At 37.4% G+C, this 12,942-nt stretch overlaps 1 protein-coding gene across 2 annotated transcripts in view; it reads left to right on the plus strand.

Moving 5' to 3' along the window:
• Window positions 1-12,942, plus strand: part of LOC127444423 (F-box only protein 41-like) — a 60,833-nt gene that overhangs the window by 16,569 nt on the left and 31,322 nt on the right. The window lies entirely within an intron of this gene.

Here is a 12,942-nt window from a genome sequence, read left to right on the forward strand (position 1 = left end):
TGTGTATAGTAATAATTGATTGGATAATCCTTTTCAATTCTCATGTTTTTCATTATAACCTCTCTATCTCACTGTCTCTCATACTGGCCTTGATTGCATTGTGATTTGAGATTTATCTGTGATACATGTCAGCAGAACCAATCTGTCCAGACCTGTAAACACAAGGCTATTGATTTCATAACTGTCAGCCACAGGCAGTTACAGTATGCTGCATTTAGCAGAAAATGGTGAATAAGTACGTGTATGTGTGCTTGTTTTGCCATAATGCTGTTTTCTAAATTATTCTGGTTCAGTCACACGTGTTATCTACCATTTTGATCTTTTAGGTTGAACTCCACACAGCTCAAACCAATAAAACAGTCAGCTATGACACTAAAGTGGCATTAATGTATTTTCTCAAAGGTTGTTTGGGCCAGAGATGGAAAAACCTCATCATATTAATGGAAGGACATCATAGCTGTGGCAGACCAAAATTACTAAACCTTGTAAACGGGTCCAGACCATCCCTGAGCTACAGACTTTTCTGCTTTTCTAGCTCTCTCTAAATATGGTCACAGTCTCTGAAAACAATTTGAAGTTTTCTGCTCTGGCAAGATTTTGTGTGTGAGATTACCTCGCATTCACCGGTAGGTCAAATCAAAGGAGTGAGCTTTAGATTTCCTACTTTCAATGAAAGCAGTCATTTTAAAACAAATAAATACAAATACATTTTTTTTTTTTAAATGTTCAAAAGCTTTTTCCCAGCAGGGTATCTTCATTGGAACATAGAAATGATGTGCCCTGCCATTAGTTTTTGTTGTTGTTGTTTTTGTTTTGTGAAAGAAAGTTATAGTTGCTCACAGTTGAGGGCTTTTATTAATTCCCCCATAATCTGCATAGTTACTCATAAGATGTGTGATAAAAGAAGAAGAAAAAAAATAAGAATATTAAGGGCAATTTTACTTTTTGTGTGAATCTAGTGTTTTGACCTTACATAACTTCATTAACATTTTCAGCAGAGAAAATCTCTGTTCCTCATTTATACTGTGTATTATAATAACAAAAACAGCAATACATTTGTCTATATATGGCAAAAAAAAATTATTTATTTTTTCTCATTCCAAAGTACTGGCAGTGCCAGTGGTAGGCTACTGGGGTTAAGCCCCAAATGTTTTTAGTAGAGCCTTGAATGCTTTTATCAGTTTGTAGGGTTGTTAGAAGTACCAGTACTTCTGTATCGAGTCAGTACTAAAATATAAATATACACTCACTGAGCTCTTTATTAGGAACACCTGTACACCTACTTATTCATGCGATTATCTAATCATCCAGTCGTGTGGCAGCGACTAGAGCGCCAAAAACAAAAAACATCCAGTGAGCGGCAGTTTTGCAGACGGAAACGCCTTGTCGATGAGAAAGGTCAACGGAGAATGGCCAGACTGGTTCGAGCTGACAGAAATGCTACAGCAACTCAGATAACCACTCTGTACAATTGTAGTGAGCAGAATAGCATCTCAGAATGCACAACACTTCGAACCTTAAGACGGATGGGCTACAACAGCAGAAGACCATGTCAAGCACTTTATTAGGACCATAGTGTTCATAATAAAGTGCTCATTGAGTGTGTGTATGTATGTATGTATGTATATATATATATATATATATATATATATATATATATATATATATATATATATATATATGTATATGTATATATATATCACAGATAAATTTACATTTAATATTGTACACTAAAGTGTATTATATTTCAACATTTCATCAAAGGATGGCCCCATGTATACGTATCGACAGAGGTCTGAGGCAAATCCACTCATATCCACTCACCCTTGAACTGCCCCTGCTCACAATATAAACTTACACTATAAGGTTACTAATTTTGGAATTTGACAAATGCTCCTATCAAAAGCCACTATGGTGCACTCAAGCCATCATTTTTTTTTTTAACATGTGCTTTCCCTGGTAGTCGAATCCATACAGCTGAGCTGCAGGAACTGCTCTTTATGTCTGTTGTCAACCATATCACTACATTAGTATCTCTATGGTCATCTCTCTATCGATTACGCTTTCACCACATTCAGCACTGTGTGCATCCCTTTTCTCTGTAGCCTGTAGCTTGAACTTCCTTATGGTTTTGCACCATTCTGAAAGCATTATAATCATTCCTTGTCAAATATTGTGAAGTGAGACCAGCATTGAACCTGGGTTAGACCAAACTCCAAAATTAAACAACAGCAGATATGATGTGTAATGCTATTTTCTGAAGACATGTACTCATGCAGCAGTGCTACAAAAGTTTTATTGTCTCTCTCTTAGACTCTCTGTCCACCTTAAGGGCCATTGCCTCCAATTGCTATTGTCTTTCACCAGTGTCCTCTGCTGATACAAATTCACTGAGACTATCAATCTCCTAACATGATTCCTCTGTAGCAGCTCCTACTAAAACGCAATAATAGGTTATCATAGTAAGATTTCACTGTCATAAGGGAGTGGTGACACTGAAAGGAAGTGATAAATGGAAGCCATCAGATTACTTGTGTATAGTTTTTTCACATAGTATGGGATCATAAGATATAAATTGCTTGTAACGTTAAACAATGCACTCTAAAAGCCATTCAGATTGTCTAGTGTTGTAACAGAAGGATGAGTCGATTTGAACCAACTTGATTGCATTAAATTCAATGGTTATGTTCTGAATGGAATACTAGCTTACTTCTTACTGATTATTGTTCAGTGTACACTGTATGCTGCCTACTCTTTTTTAAGTAGCTAAGTGAAGCTGTAGGCATTATTCAATGCTAATCGTTTCAAACAGTGGTATGCTAAACTCTTGTCACATGACCTCGTTATGTTGCATAAGGGTGGCATCAAGTTATCAGGTGTGTTCAACTTGAACTGCGCCATGACTTACCGAATGCCGAGATTTGCCTGTTGCAGTCAGGGAAGGAGTTGAAAAGAACCGTTAAGCCGGACACATTGCGCTTCTCATCATGTGCTGAACCTACATCAGTCATGGCAGATTGCAAAATGTTGTTTTTTTTACATACAATAACCAGAAACGTTATTTATTTGAAAAGGCTATGTTCTGCTTAATGCAGTCCCTAATGTGTGTACAAGAAGAAGGTCCAATAAAAGCCTATATTATTTTAATTCCAATCAAGGAGTCAGTATTTTTAATCATTTTGAATTGTTTTTATGAATAAACATGATATTACTATGATAAACATAATATAACATGATATAAACATGGTGCACTATTATAAGAACACAAATTTGTGAGAGTTCAACGGAATAAACACCTTGGTAATAGCATACTACCATACTACACTTATTATTTCTGCCATAGACTGACATAGCAGAAGTAGTAAGAGTAGTATGTGTAGTATGTGTAGTATGCCATTGCATACGTTTTCATCGTTGAGTCTGGCTAATCGCAAATAAGTTGTGTCGTCATCAGAGCTTGTGCAGCCGCTTTGGAGCAAATGCGCCGGTTTAGCCAGATGGCTGGTCTCGAATCGCAGTTGCAGTACTTTGATGGCATACGTCACGGTTACACGACTCTGGCGCCTTCTAAAGTCGGACAAAATTTCAAACCGACATGCACTACTTCATGTACCTATCATTGGAATAATATGGTTGTTTTACATTTTTAGAGTTTTTCTCAGTCGATTTTATACATTTCTCCAAACTATAATCAGTGCTCTCAAAACAATTCACACAGCCGTAGAAACAGACACTCAAATTTGCAGAACAATTAAATTTCACTGCATAATGAAGCAATGTATTATTTTCTGATAATGCGTTTATTAAAAATAAATACTAATATCAAAGCAATAGATGTGTTCTCTATTAAATTCATGACATGTTCTGCTATAGACACACAACTCTACTATTGAATTAACACATTTATCATAAAAATCCACCATAAAGACCTTTTTCCATGCATTTTCATAAAATGTCTCTAAATTTCTAGTTGTCCCTGCTCTTCCTCTTCCAATGCCATTCCTCCCTCGTCTTTTTTGTTGAGATTGAAGTCACTGTAGATCTGCTCACATTAGGCTGAACACTCTGTGTGTCTTAGAGAGACCATAATTCATAACATGATCAATTAGAGGGACTTGCAGATCATTTTAGCCTTCTTTACTCTAATCTTCCACCATAATGTCCTCTTTCTGTTCACCATCATTACACCATCTCCATTTGGTCTTTCCTGAAGTCTTTCCATGCACACACCTGAAAGAGTTGAGAAAACTTTCTCCTTTTCTCATCACTTCTTCCTCAGATTTTCTCTTTCTTTACACACTCTACCTCTTCTTCTTCTTCCTCATTGTTTGTTTGCTCTGAATTTTCATATTTTACCCCTTTTATAGATAGCAGAGTCATGATATTTGTGTGAAAAGTTTAGTAAATTGCATTTTCTTTGCTGTGTGCATTTATTAACACAGCCGATATTAATATGAAGGGATTTGACAACCTGACGTGCATTTGAGAATATGATTTTAATATAGTTGTCTGTGTTAACTGTTTTGAAAGCATGAGTTTTGGGTCAGAGAAATTTGTATTTAGTGTTTCGAGAAAATTAGGAAAATCAAGAAACATGCACAATCTGTTTAGGACAATTACAAAGTTTTCAGATGGCTGTGTTAATTGTTTTGAGAGCAGTTTTTTTGTTTTGTTTTTTCATCGTGTGAGCAATACTGGTTAATATGTTTAGATGTTTTTTTCACCATGGCAGTCAACCCTGGAAATTTTTGTTATATACAAATTTCATTTTTGCTCTACTTTTTTGTTGACACTGACTGCTTACTGTACTATACAAGAATGTCAGTTTTGTCTAGCTGAATGCTATCGTGTATTGTGTTTACTGGGAAAAGTCAATACTATACAATACTGTAGTACACAGAAAAAGGATATGCACTTTTGTATGTATACAGTAAATTTATTTTTGTTGCAATATGTTACATGTAAACAGAAAATTCACATTTGTGTGTCCATTTTTACACATTTCTTACATGTAAAGTCATATATAGTCAACAGAAAATTGCCACAAAATTACATCCATGCAAAAAAAACAAAAACAAAAAAAAAAACACAACAATGAAAAAACCTGCGGTAGTTCTGTAAAAAAACAATAAATTGTACCTCCTCACAGTGCGTAACACTACAAGTTCCCATCTTCTTGGTGGACATCCTGTCGCTCTTGTTGGTCTGGCCAGAGATTTAATAGACATCACAAACATTCCATGTCGTAGATATTTATGGAATATTCATGTATGTCTGACAGATTTTGATAACTGAATGGATAATTTTGCATGCGATGGCTCACACAATGAAAGAATGTTTAGAAGTTGTGAAGAATATGACAATTTCACTGAGAATCAACTCATCAGTTTTGATCAGCAAGCCATGTGCATTTAGTTATTGTGCAAATTGTAGACATTGTACTTACTCTTTCCAAAACACGTGCAATTTGCTTAAATGTATAAGAAATTCAAATCTGTTGTGAACAAGAAACTAACTGTTCAGAGATTTGAACTTATTGTTTTTAAAAAAAATTATTCTCATTCGAGAATTGAGCCAAAGTGATTAAGAAAAACATCTTGGTTACTGTCGTAAACCTCCATTAACTGATGGAGGGAACGAGACGTTGTGTCGATGTAGTGACACTAGGGGTCGCTCTTGGGAGCCCCAAACACCTCTGATCTTTGAGAAAAGGCCAATAGAAATTGGTGAGTGGAATTTGCATGCCACTCCCCCGGACATATGGGTATAAAAGGAGCTGGCTTGCAACCACTCATTCAGGTTTTGCACTGAGGAGCTGAGACAGGGTCCCGGCCATATCAGCGGTTAGTTCAGTGTTGTGGCAAGAGGGACACAACGTCTCATTCCCTCCATCAGGGAACAGAGGTTACGACAGTAACCAAGACGATCCCTATCTGTCAATCACTCAACGTTGTGTCAATGTAGTGACACTTGGGGTCCCTATACGAAACGCCACAACTAGCTGAATGGTGCAGGTGCGGGCAAGCCACTGCATGCCTCGAAGCAAGCACACCCGGCCCTCATGTAACCTCCCCCAATGCTCCACGAGCGTCATATGGTCCCCCACACCTCGGGGACAAGCCGACTGCCCAAAATGGGGACAGGCCGCACCAGCCGTGGCCTCTTCTCTTCTTTTTTCTCCCCAAAAAGTGGAAATCGTTCAGCTGGGGTCTTAAGCGTCCGCATCAGGGGACGCTTGAGCGTCCCAAGGGGAAAGACACCGCGGAGACCACACCCTGCCTGAAGGGGAGGTAATTGTATGTAAATATGTCACATGGACTTACCGACCGGCAGTATCACATGTGAAGGGGACGGAGCTTTACAAACACGGCGACCGGTAGCAGAGGGAACTCTGCCCAAGGAAGACGTGGGTTTACCAATGGGGAAACCGTACTGCGGAAGATACATCACACGGGGTTACTCACGGGCAACCAGTGCATGTGGAGCACCTACCCCAGTACATGGCCTACTAGCACACATACTGGGCCGGCATTGAATTTCTCAGTATATATCTCAGAATTTCATATATCCAACAGCATACGCAGAGGTGAATGGAACGGCAGTGGAATTCAATGAATAAATTTAATGAATGAACACCGCTCGGTTCCGAAGAAAAAATCTGAATGGGTGGTTGTGAGCCAGCTCCTTTTATACCCGTATGTCCGGGGGAGTGGCATGCAAATTGCACTCGCCAATTCCCATTGGCCTTTTCTCAAAGATCAGAGGTGTTTGGGGCTCCCAAGTGCGACCCCAAGTGTCACTACATCGACACAACGTCGAGAGAGTGACAGATAGGGAACTGTAAAAATCACTGCTGTAATAACTTACTGTTCATATGTCACACTGGAAATGGATTGCCAAGTCACGCGCATTGCGTGATGGTTACAAGTGCTTTCCAAAACTTCTGATTTTACTTTCTGACCAAAAGCCTGAACATTACTTACACAAACTCTAGATAATATTGTTGCTATGAGTCTGAGATCCAAACAGTTTCCAGATATTGAATCTTGAGTATAACAGCTTTTAAGTGGTATATTAGTTGTCAAGATAAGTTAATAATGAATGTTAAAAAATAAGTTCAAAGTAAAATGACACCCCCTTTGAGGAGACACCTAGAGTTAACAGGTTAAAGCGCTGCCATAAGTGGTCACAGGGTTCTTAACTCTCCATCCCCCATTCAAATAGAATATCACATCTCCCAAACTGATTTTTGTTCCATATACTGTACAAAGAAGTTGGGCTATTCCCTGTGAAGTCATCTGAGTTTTAGAGAGTCATGTGGAGTGGATAGTCTCAGCAGGGCTTCATTTGAAATATATACCCGCTGTGATTGATTTGCAGTGCCTGTGGATTAGAGCTTCCTTGAGAAGCTGGTCACGCACTGCTGGCAGGTAGAAAGAAAGAGGTCTCATGTTCTTCTCTCTCCCTCTCACCTCTCTGTGATTTGACCCTCAATACCATTCTTCCATTGTCTCTTTTTTCCTCTCACTGTCACCTTGATGTTGTTAGCACCTCATATCCCCATCTGATCACTTTATTGTGTGCAGTGATGAGTCGCTCTTTCCGTCACTTGCTTATTTTTGTTTTATTTTACATGAGATACAAAATGTTAGATTGACTGCCAGTTAAATCTTTGTCTTGGAAAAGCAATCTTTCACATTCATAAGAGACAGATCATCCTTATGTGAATTCTCTGGGTACTCATTTGTATTACAATACCCTATTCAACTATTTTAAATATAAATATTCACAGAGCTGATGTCCATGGCTGCCATTATTATGCAAACGTGATGTTTGTGGATCATGATTAATGAATCTGTCTTTTGCAAAAAGAATACCTTAGTACCTCTGCATCGTACCTCTGTCTTTTGCATTTAGAGTGCTATAGTGCCCATCTCGAAGAGGACAGAAGGGGCTCACTCCTTTATTTGCACTCAGATCCAAAATCCAGAATTAGATTTTGACATGTATGAGGTTGCCAGTGTTCTATTTCTGATGTCTCTCTTTTTCTCTGTTTGTAGGCTTACTATGAACTGTGTCACCACCACTTTTGTTATTTCTGGCAAACTATAGCTGGTACACCACTGTGACCTATCCTGTCATACAGGTCTCTATTCTAAATTAAAGGATAGGCACAATTTGGGGACATAATCTTGTCATCATTACCTAGTTATCTCTTGCAATTTCAGGGGACAGCCCATGCCTTTCTTTATTTACGCATAACCTCATCTGCATATATTTCCATATGGATATGCCATTCAAGCACACGATCACATAACCATACTAGTAACTAGGAAAAAAGGAGATGATAGACTGGAAATGACAAGATCTTTAAGATAGATAGATAGATAGATAGATAGATAGATAGATAAAGCCTATGAGCGACAGCAAAGAAGAATGTCTGAAAAGTACACACATGTTGTATCCAGAGCTCTATGCTCACTGCTCACTATAATGTAGTGAATGTATATAGATATCACACTTGTTTGAGGGTCTACTCAGAGTTACTAAACCAGTTTAGTCAAGCTTATGAATGCACACCCACAAGTACATGAACATTTTCAAGTATAGATGCATCAGCATACTTCGTGAAGACCTTTTTACCCACTCCTCACTTCATTTCTGCCAACTCTTCTCTCTTCTATTTCTTGTATCTAATTATCATACATACTCTGTGGGGACTGTGTGTTGCTTACAGCCTTGCATAAGCCTTTACTATACAGTGAACACAGTGAATGGACCTAATTTATATTAGGTGTATTCAACTTCTATGTACTTAAGCATTTGATACAATGTACTTATTGTATACATTAGTATTGTTGCATTACTAACCCTAAACTTAACCCTACATTTAAAGTACCTGCATTTAATTACTTCTGTAGTTACACTGTTAACCTTACCCCTAAACACCTTCTAAACCTAAACCTACCCCAACCCTAACCCTAAACCCTAACCTTTACCCCTACTCCTAAACCTACCTAAACTTGTGAATCTTGTGAGAATTTTGCAGAACTTAATGTAGATACAGAATAAGTACATTGTATTGTATGTATTCTTATCTTAGCGCATAGAAGTTAAATACACTTTATATAAACTGTGACCGAAAAATGTTACACAAAAATGTCATAAATAACTTAAATTGTGAGTCATTTTTGATAGATTACATATTTTGTTTTCTGAACTGATACCTACAGTGCCCATCAGTCTTTACTGGATTATTTTAAACTTAAAACTGATTACAGGCAGTCTTCAAATCATACAACTACACTATTTTTTTCCAAACAGTATTGCGCTGAGATAATGGAATAGTAAAGCCAAAAAAAAAACAAAACAAAAAAAATTATAATTTAACTGAATTTCTTCCTTCCATGAAACACAAAAGAAAATGTTAGGGACCGATAGCCTCAGTCACCATTCACTTTCAGTGTATGGCCAAAAGATGCAATGATTGGTGAAAAGATGAAAGTGTTTTATAAACGGGACTATTATTCTGTCTAACATCTCCTTTTGTATGCATAGTAGATAAAAAGTCATATCTATTTGGAGAAACATGAGTTTAAGTAAATGATGAAACTGTTTGTATATATATACTAAATTAGTTGACTTTTTTTTAGCTTGTTTTAGACAGCATGAGGCACACCAAAATGTGTCATGCTGCTTCACCTACTTAATTGTGTTCACATTTTGCATGTCACTCTTAGTGATAGACTAATATTGGCCGGTCCAATTAATCGACTGATATTTGGCTTTTTTGAGTAGGGCTTGGTAAAAATAGAGATTTTCCAATTAATTGTGATCTTTTTAACAAAATCTTGATATCAGTTCTTAAATACCAAGATTGATCTTTTATAGTGTGTCTTACCTTGATCACGCGGGAAGTCGGCATGTTGTTTCCTGGAGTTCCCTAGGATCGGCCACATTATGCCGTCTCACTGACAAGCTCCATCTGCAATCAGACATTTTTGCATCAGCTCCAATGTTTACCTTCCCTTATGGCGTGACTGAAACCACATTGCATCAGCATTGTGGGAGATCCGGGTTCAGATCCCTTGATGAAACCAGGAAGTAATCACGTTTGCATTATCAGTGACGAGATCGATTCTGAGGTGGCATTTTTTCTCAAACGTTACATTTTTACTCCGCTGATGGGAAGGTTTAGGTTGGGGGTACAGTTTTGTAAAATATACATTCCTCTTCAATGTATTACAGCCTGTACAGCTAAAAACAACTTGCTTCACAAATCTAATTGGCGTCCCTCTGTGGACAGTACACCCCAAAAATGGAGCTCACATGCCCATATGCCCAACAACACTTAACGCTTTGGCCACTGGGGCAATGTTTCGAATTTATCACAAAATCATGCAGAAAAAGACTTAGGGGTTTTGCTCAGCTCCCTGTCTGTCCAGTGCCCTTAGAATTGTGCTAAATGAACAGTTTTGTTTCTCTCTCAATAATGCAGTTTTGACCAGGTGAGACTTTATTTCCAAAAAATACGGTTTATATATTATAAATGCAATTTCAGTTTATGGATGGAATACATGTCATTTTTTTTTTATTTCTTATGATACCAAAATTATACAAAAAGAAAGGGGAAAAAAAAGATTAAATAAAATGTGTAAAATGTATACTGTATATACTCACTTAGCACTTTTTTAGGAACACCTGTACACCTACTTATTAATGTGATTATCTAATCAGCCAATCATGTGGCAGCAGTGCAATGCATAAAACAATGTAGATACAGGACAGGAGTTTCAGTTAATGTTCACACCAACCATCAGAATGGGGAAAAAATTTGATCTCAGTGATTTTGACCGTGGCATGATTGTTGGTACCAGAAGGGCTGGTTTGAGTTTTTCTGTAACTGCTGATCTCCTGGGATTTTCACACACAACAATCTCTAGAGTTTACTCAAAATGGTGCCAAAAACAAAAAAACATCCAATGAGTGGCAATTCTGTAGACGTAAACTCCTTGTTGATGAGAGAGGTCAACGGAGAGGGGCCAGACTGATTCGAGCTGACAGAAAGGCTACGGTAACTTAGATAACCGCTCTGTACAATTGTAGTGAGCAGAATAGCATTTCAGAATGCACAACACGTCGAACCTTGAGGTGGATGGATTACAACAGCAGAAGACCACGTCGGGCACTTTATTAGGACCATAATGTACCTAATAAAGTGCTTAGTGAGTGTACATTCATAATGCACCAAGTAAAAAAAAAATCCTCTGTGTAATTAACAGCATTAACTGAGAGAAAATTGCTTTCCTAGGTAAGCAAATTAGACATTGTAACTAATAATTACCCAAATGAAACAGAATCAAATTAAAATCACAACTGAATCGAGAGCCTGTGATTCAGAGTCAAATCAGGAAATCTGTGTCAATACCCAACCCTAGTTTTGAGATTATCAGCATTGGCCGATAACCATGGCTGCTTGACTAGTGAACAGAAGTGCTACCTCTCCCTTGTGTCAGTTCCAAAATCTACAGCTTTGTCAATGGATAAGAAACAGTTTCTGTATTTTATTTATTTATTTATATGAATTTGAGTAACTATTGTATAAGTGTTCATGGGCTAAAACTACAAAACATCAGCACAATGGACAGTCTAAAATCAGTCCTCAATAATCCCTAGAGAGGCATCACACAAGAAGGACAGATAAAAACATTTATCAAGCTGACCAAATAAATTAGGTGCTATCCTTTTAATTACTGGAAAGTCACAATTGCAGTTCAAGATACGGTGAGAGGCAGACTTAATGCACTGTATGTACAGTATGTATGTGTGTTATAGTACACAGTGAACCCACACTGTTCTGGCCTGCCTCCAATTGGCCTGTAATTAGCCTGTTTTACACTCTGTTGATTGACTGTCATTCTCTTGTGTTAGTAAACAAAAAAACAAAAAAAACATTGTGCTCCAGTTACAGCCTATGTACACACAACTTCAATTGCTTTAATTTCCCTGAGCAAATTAAGAGCAGTCATGAGTCATGACTTAAATAATTGATCACACAATATACAGATGATCTACCGTATGAACGTCTTTTTTAGGTTTACAGTGGTTATTGTCTGTATTATGTAGTTTGTTTGTTTTTTAGTTGTTGTTGTTTTCTTTAGTTTTTTGGTTGTACTACTATGGTTTCCTATTAATTATTGTTTATTCATTTAATATTTATTGTTCATTGTCTCTTTATACAGTTCTTCAAATGAAGACTCTTCTGTCGAAATCCCCTGTGTATATTCAATGTTGAGCTTAATGCAAACAGCTTTTGTTACAAAGCTGTATTATGTAATAATCAATAATTTCAAAGTTGTACAAACAATAAAGAGTTACTAGAAGTTATTTAAAACAAATTCTTGCTCTTCAGTGAATGAGTGCTTTGGCAGATTCAGTTTAATTCTACTTTATATGCTCAGCAGACTGACTTTGACCTTGTATACACCAGCTTTGTAAATTTGCTCACATTTCAGACCTGCTGATGTGTCAAACTGACTCGCTGGCTAGTGTTTTTTATAGTGCCCAGCCGACTGTCCTTTTGTCCCTTGTCAGTACACATGATGTGTGTAATTTTTTTGTTAAAACACTTTCTCTTATCCCACTGCTGCAGCCTTTATTTAATTCAATGATCTGGAGTACATTATAGTCAGGGCTCGAGTTGAGGGTGCTGCAAGGGGATGGCATCACTCTTGTTGCAAGAAATACCAAAAAAGCATCCCCCTTGTAAAACCACCATCCCCCCTTACCATCCCTTTTAGATCAATCTAAAGTCATGTATTACTTAGACCTAATCATGCAAGTAAAATATTAAATATTTAATTTTAATACGTTTGATAAATAACAGACTTTAAATAAGGGCGATTAGCCGGTCAGAATTAGATTTTGACATGTATGAGGTTG

This window comes from Myxocyprinus asiaticus, chromosome 7 (assembly GCF_019703515.2).
Source record: "Myxocyprinus asiaticus isolate MX2 ecotype Aquarium Trade chromosome 7, UBuf_Myxa_2, whole genome shotgun sequence".
In the NCBI taxonomy this organism is placed as follows: domain Eukaryota; kingdom Metazoa; phylum Chordata; class Actinopteri; order Cypriniformes; family Catostomidae; genus Myxocyprinus; species Myxocyprinus asiaticus.